This window comes from Rhinolophus sinicus, chromosome 11 (genome assembly GCF_057876585.1).
Source record: "Rhinolophus sinicus isolate RSI-liver-muscle chromosome 11, RSI-T2T, whole genome shotgun sequence".
NCBI lineage: Eukaryota > Metazoa > Chordata > Mammalia > Chiroptera > Rhinolophidae > Rhinolophus > Rhinolophus sinicus.
This window is the reverse complement of record NC_142511.1, coordinates 2,050,443-2,057,596: the sequence shown is the minus strand read 5'-3', so window position 1 is coordinate 2,057,596 and position 7,154 is coordinate 2,050,443. Positions and strand designations below refer to the sequence as shown.

At 53.1% G+C, this 7,154-nt stretch overlaps 1 long non-coding RNA gene across 1 annotated transcript; it reads left to right on the top strand.

Moving 5' to 3' along the window:
• Positions 1-525: 525 nt before the first annotated feature.
• LOC148756603 (uncharacterized) lies at positions 526-7,133 on the top strand. Its single transcript, XR_016022804.1, has 4 exons — positions 526-778; positions 877-2,385; positions 2,536-2,781; positions 7,021-7,133. It is a non-coding gene; the product is annotated as an uncharacterized LOC148756603 (long non-coding RNA).
• The last annotated feature ends 21 nt before the right edge of the window (positions 7,134-7,154 follow it).

The following is a 7,154-nucleotide window of genomic DNA, read 5'->3' as shown; positions in this document are numbered from 1 at the left end:
TTGGTGGCGCTCTGGGCAGGGAGGGGGAAGCTTTCCTGAGAAGGAATCTGGTGAGTGTGTGCTTCCCAGCGATGGCAGCTGAGGAGGCTCTGTTTTCTAAATGCCACAGCCAGCACCTCCTGAAAAGAGGGCCGTGACTGCACCGGTGGTGTTGGTCTGCAGAGGCCAGCTTTGTTTTAAGCAGGGACACGTGCACCGTCCACCTTCCATTTCCCCTCTCAGGCCCGCCTGCCTGTGTTCCCACTCTTCCACCTGCACTGGTCCAGACCTGCCGACGGGCGATTTTATTTTTATTCTTTTTATACTGGAAAATAATTTCTGCTCCTTCTTACTTTGCAGTTTGGTCTTCCTTAAATGGTGACCACCAGGCATTTTTCGTCGGGGATGAGCAAGTAGGACATTCTGTGCCCCCGTCTCATGTGCCCCTTCCTTGTCGACCCTCCATCAGGAGGGACTCCTGTCTGAGAGGCAGGGCGCCATGTCAGACTATGGGAGCCCGACTCTCTCACCAGGCCATGGTGGGGCGCCGGGTGCACTTATTTTTATGGGTTCCTTTGTCTGGATGGTGGGGTTGGATGGGCTGGGTAAGAGGGGGCAAGAGGGACGAAGGATGTTTTCCTGCATTCTTCATCGTCCCCACCCCCAACAGGCACGGAGTTGCCCTCCTGGACACCAGCAGGACAGATAGGGCCAAGGCCCAGTGGAGGTCCCAGGCGCACGAGGCCTGAGGTGTTTGGCGGTGCCTGTGACGGGGCGTTAAACCCAGTGTCTTTCCCAGGTAGGTGCACAGTAGGCGTTTATGCGTTTAATTTTTCAGGTGGGTTCCAGGAGGTTCTGTGCTGCAACAATCACAGTGAAATCTTGTGCTCCTTTTAGACCTGAGAAGAGCACTGGGTTAGGAAACAGAAGCTGTCCCAGTTACTCGAACAGCGACAGGCTCGGGGACAAAGGAAAGAAGTTGGAATTATAAAACTTAGGACCTTGGAGGAGAAGCCTCATGGACCTGGGCCGGGAGCTGTGAGGATGGAACAGAGCCAGCTGGTGTGTGTCTCTGAGGTGGGCGGCAGGGAGCCAACTCTGCGGCTGGGGAAGACGCAGACTGGATTCAGCTGCTCTCAGGGGACAGCCTCGTTCCTCCTGGGGGTAGGAGCATTGCTGGGGCGTCCCTCAGTGCAACAGTAGAAGCAAGGAAGCCCAAGGAAACAAACTTCCAGGAAGACGTGAACGCCTTCTCCCACCACCCTGACCTAGCAGAGCCTGACATGGAATCATCTGGAAAAACAGAACTGTGGTTTGCAGTCCTAGCACAGTATCACAAGGGCAAGTGTACAGCTGAGAGAGAGCAGCTTAAAAACTGGGACTGTGTCCTTGACTGGAATAGGAGACGGGGACAGGAGTGGGTGAAGAAAAGTGAGAGGGACCCAGCCAGCATTTCCCCACCCTGTCCTTTTTTATTGCTGATGCTTCAAGACTAAGAGGTTTGATGACCAACCCCCAAGATGTCAGACTGTCTGCCTGGGACCAGAAGCCCTGTGTGGGTTCTTGCATAGTAAGATGGCCCCATTCTTGACCATCAATCTGGAGAAGGTTCGGTGCAGCTGGCAAAGCAGGCGTTCTCTGGGCTGCTGCTCTAGAAGCTGGGAGGCCACGGGAGAAACTGCAAACGGGAGAGCTGCCGCCCTCTTGTGGAAGCCTGTGGTTCTGCAGAAGGGTCGTGTGCCCTGCAGTGGGCTGGACTTCAATTGCACACCTTGACCTTCAGGAATGCTCATCTGGGAAAGGTCACTTGGATTCTCTGTTGCATGTGAGGGGGCGCCCGGCACTGGTGGTGATGTATTTCTTTAAAAGGAACAAAAGTCTCATCACTGAGCTCTTCACCTACTGCTCAAAGTACAGAATGGCTTATGTGACCAGGTACAGACACCCAGCGCTGAAAGAGATGAGCCCATGTCACCTAGACAACTGCTTGGGGTCTCGGAGGATCCTTTAAAACAGGGGTCGGCAAACTTGTTCTGGAAAGGGTCCGAGAGTAAATACTTGAAGCTGCGAGCACACCTTCCCTGCCTCAATTACTCAACTCAGCGGAACTGTGGGGCGACCCCACTGCATCCGTTTTTATCCCTTGGTTTTGAACCCCATCAGCATCTGCTTTTCCCTCCCTCCGTCCCTCCCCACCTCTCAGCAGGTCCTGACTCTGCCAGGTTCGAGGACACAAAGCTCCTCAGACACAGATGTGTGCCTCCAGGGAGGGAGGCAGCATGGGAAGGCACAGTGGTGACATCGTGTGACAAATGCCTTGCGGCCGGTGATGGGACCCAGAGGAAGTGCTGAGGACCAGGCTGACAGCATAAGGAGGGAGACGTTCAACAGGGCTGAGGACACAGGGTGTGCAGGGCAGTGTCCAGTCACCGTGGGGCAGTGTGTTAGCGCATGGAGCTGAGGGGGGGGTGGGCGAGGGAAGAAGGGGAGTGGGGCAGGTGAGGCTAGAAAAGTGGATGGGGCCAGTTGGGGAGAAAACATTTGGATTTTTCTCAGGACAGCGGGATTCATCAGAGGACTCAACCTGTGTGTCACTCCACGGTGGCAATGTGGGGCACGGCAGCTACAGCCTGGAGGCCCCTCGTCTGTGACGTGGGCGGTGGGACCCTCTGAGCCTGTGGGTGCCCTACTTTTCATGGCCAGCTCAGTGTTTCTTCCATGCGTGCCGTCCTGGACCATCGGTGAGGCTCTGTCAGGGGTGCGCCTAGCCCTCTGATGACGCCCGGCCCACAGTCTCACGAGGTGAGTACTCTGCCCTGTTGCTGGGGGAGAAGGGGCAGCCTATGCTGAGACCACTGCCTGTGCCTGAGAGTGAGTCAGTGGGGAGAGCAAAGCCAGCTACCCAGTGGGAAGAGAGCTGAGATGCCAGAAAAACTCCGATGGGCGTGCCCCTCCCTCCCCACCCTGCCCAGATGTTCTGGCTGAACTCTGGGCCACACCCACCGTGTTCTGGCCAGCATGGCAGGCCGGCGTGCTTGCACCACCTGGCCCTTAGCTGCTGCTGGCACAGAACCAGGATGGGGTGGCATAGTCGTCCAGCGTGAGGACTCTGGGCTGCCTGCAATGGGAAGTCACCCGCAGGTGGGTGGCTTGTCATCACCGGAGACGGATCGCAGGCAAAGGATTGGTCATTGACACTTGGCAGCTCCGAACAGGGGCAGAGTGTTTTGCAGGCTGACGTTCAGGGCGGACCTTGCTTTCCTTGCATATGAAATCAATGAGATAATGAATGAAAACATTTGGAAAAGTCACCAAACTTCTCATTGCACCTCATCCCGCCCCGCTGCCTGTTTCTGTCACTGTCCCACCAGGCCCCTGAGGCCCTGGGTCCCTTCTCCTTCCTCTCTCCTCACCTCACAACTAACAGACACTGAGCTTCTCTGACCGGCTTCTGAGGTGACTTTTACTTTCACGCCCCGTGATTTCATTGCTGCGGCCCCTGCCCTGTGCCAGGCCCTGGATCTCTCACTTATACTAGAGTAATGAAGTTTATCTCTCTTCCCCTCCTTTCTTCTCCCTTTGAAGAGTCAGCCACACCGCTACTGGACATAGTCGTCTTAGACCACGCTCCTGTTGTCTTACTCGCCCAGTCCCTAACTGTCCAAGGCTCTCTATCACTACAGAGCGATAGACTCGGAGGCCCAGTATGCAAACCCCCGGCTTGCCCCACGGTGTTCAGAGCTCACCTGGGCTTGGCTCTTTGCACGTTCGTCCTCCCGGGGCTGTCCTCCCTGTCAACCTCCTGACAATATTTTTCCTCATTCTTCCAGGTTCCGAAAGGGTTGTAGATAAATTTTTTATGGGACAAGAAAGGTGGACATGGTTATCTTTTAGATGCATCAAGAATCCTCCTTTTTAATGATGTCATTAATGTATTCAAGCTGCAGACGTTCATTTTTGTGTCGGATGCTGTGGTGGGGGTTGGGGTGGAAAGGTTTCCTGTTTACCCACTTGGGCACAGGGACCTAGAGCTATGAGGATTCCGGATACACTTCCTTTATTACTCACCCCAACAAGTCCACGATCACAGCTCTACTACCGGTGCAGAAATATCTGCCGTGACTGTTTCCTTTTTCACTCTAGCTACCAGGAAGCTCCAAGGCAAATTTGACTCTCAGTCACAGTATTCGTTTGTTCAGTCAAACACTCACACATCACAGGCGCCAGTATGGACTCGGAACTGTGTTAGACCAAAGGGTGGTGAGCGAGACTAGACGTAACCTCTGCCCTCAAGGGACGACTCTTAACTCTTACAGTTAGCAGGTCTGCATTCCCTGTTTTCTCTGTTTTGGACCTTGCAGCTCTATTTTATTAGTTTGTTGTATCTACATTGGGTTTTATGTTAACTAAAAACTTTTTTTTTAGAAGAGGTGGGATACAGTCAATATCTAAAAGTAAAAATGTCCCACCGCTGATAATGAGGTCACAGTTTTGATCTCTATTGTCACGAGTTATGTATCTTTGTTCTTCTCCTGTAGACTCTCTCCTGAAGCCAACTAGATGGTTATGTAAACATAACCGATCCCCGGTTTGATGTGACCCTAGCAACTCTGGAGGGCTTTACTTTTCTCTGTTTCACCTTGGAAATTCAGAGTGACATTTAACATCCTGTCACAACTAAAATAGCAGCCCCGCGTTATTATTTCAGGGGATGAATTGCTTTTCTGTGCCCAGTCTATCATTTAATTAAAAAAAAAACACACCCATCTTAACATTGATAGTATTTGTATGTCATCTCAAATCCTTTTTGGAAAGTAGGTGGGATATAGCATGTAAATAAATGAATGCTTGAATAGACAGGGCATACTCATCGGAAGAGATGAGAGGGTGAGGAGGTTCAAGAGTGAGTGGCGTCTTCAGTGTCCTCTCAGAGGCCACTGGGGTTTAATGTCCTTGGTGGGTGGAGAGGCAGGTGGGGTTCCTTCCTTCCCACAAGTACCTGTGAGTAGCTGCGGTCTTGCTACTGGGTTAGTGGAGGTACTTTTGCACCTGCTCAGTATGAAGCCGCCTCTCTGTTCGGCGTCACCCCCTGGAGAGGCTTGTTCAGAGCTGCTGTACCCCAGCACGGACACCCCAGGACTGCCAAAGGTCTTTGCCAGGTGCCCAGCTGTTCCCTGGGGCCTGATGTCCAGCCACCTCCAGCTAACCCGCCGACATGTTTACTGCATGGCGCTCAGGTATGCTGGGCGCGTGAGTGAGTACGTCAGGCCCAGGATGGAGAGAGAGAGAGAGAGAGAGACGTCACCTCCTCACACATCGCTCTCTGTTTTGGGAGTTCACTCCTTGTGCCCCCACCCTCATTATTCCCAGCGTCCTGGTATTGAGTGTGAATTGTCACATGCAGATGTCACACCACACACAGGGCTGGTGAGAGCCCAGGAGTGAGACGCTCACACAGGACACCTGCCACCTGGGACCTGTTACAGAGCATGTGGGATTGCTTAAAAAAAAAAAAAAAAAAAATACCTTTTTGGGTCATGGGGGGAACCAAAAGCCACACACCACCCAAGCCTCACCCAGGGCCAAGACTGTCTTCCGTTCAGTTCAGTGCGGTTCAGTTTGGTTTAATTCAAGTCACATTCTCTGGACACCTCCGCCCAGGTGCTAGGTACTAGGGCCACAGATGGAAGTAAAACATGGTCCTAGAGGGGCCTGTCTGCTGCTGCTGCTGCTGCTGCTGCTGCTGCTGCTGACGGCACCTAACGTTCGTTGTATCTTCCTGTGTGCTTTGTATGCCTTATTTCATTTAACATGCACGGAAACACCCCAATTAGTCCCTCAGTTTATTCAATGAGGGAAACTGAGGCTTGGAGAGATGAAGGAACTTCCCGAGTTCCTTAAGTGGCAGCGTCCACGAGCAACCCCAGGCTTGTGTGACCCGGGATCCCTCCTCTGGCCACCCTGCAGGGCCACCCTCCCAGCCAAGACAAGTTTTCTTCAGAAAGTGTATCTGCTCATCTTGGGGACACAAGAGGGAGACCTGAGGGATATCTGGACAGTAAGTTAACCAGACGGATGGTTAGGTGTTTCACATCCATCGTCTCTGATAACTCCTGGGGGATGTGTGACTCCTTTCCTTGCACAGGAGAGTAGAACATACAGAGGTTGGTGATTCACGACTATGCACTTGGCAAACGTCGCTGTGGGATGTGAACTCAGACCTCGCTTTCCAGCATACCCATTCTGTTGTGGAGTATTCTCTACTTAGTCGGCGAGTCATGCTGGGTCTCTGGTGCGTAAAGCTGTGCTGGACACAGGAAGGCACAGGTGACTGTCACGAGGACCCTTTTCTGCAGGTGCTCAGACTCCAACAGGGAGCTCAGTGGGCCTGTAAGTGGTTCTGCGGCAACACCCAAAGGACATGAGCAGTAGATGGTGCCTTGGGAGCCTGCACCAGCATCCTCTGTGCCAGGGCCGTCCTTGCCCAGTTGGCGAGAGATCCTGGCTGTGCCCAGGGCACAATCCATGATTTCATTCCTCTGCCGGCAGCTGGTTAGGGTGCCCCCTTCTGCCCCACAAAGCACAGTCACCTGGTCCTGCAGCTCCTTCCAGAGACCTGAATGTCCAGGTAGGATTGGGGCTTCCCAGGAGAAGAATCCAGAGGTTAGGGGAGTCTGTAGTGCCTGTGTGTCCCCCACCACCCCAGCCTCTGGCCGCCCGTTAGAGGATGGCCTTCTCTGTCTAGGCAGCAGTGCGTCTGCTTTTTTTCCTCTTGCTTGAAATGCACTTTGACATTTTTTAACAAATAACACAATTTTCCCTTTGTGTTTCCCTTAATAAAACACAGAAATGAGAGCAAGAAAAGGAAAGTAAAAAAATATGTTCCTGTCATCTCCACTCTGTAGCAGGATGTCCCCCCCCCCACGGTCTCCTTCCCACTGAGCATTGGTCTCTGCCTCTTCCACCCCTACCCTTCTCCCCAAATTTCAGCCACAAAGACGTACGACCCTCATAAGGCGGCTTCTATGTTTTCTGCCACAGAAAGGGTTGGCTCCACGACTGGTCTGCACGTCTCAGCCAGATGGGAAATGCCCGTGACTGAAGACAGATGACAGGAGGGAACTGGAAAGGACCAGGGCACCTCCCGCCTGAAGAGGTACCTCCATCCAGGTGAC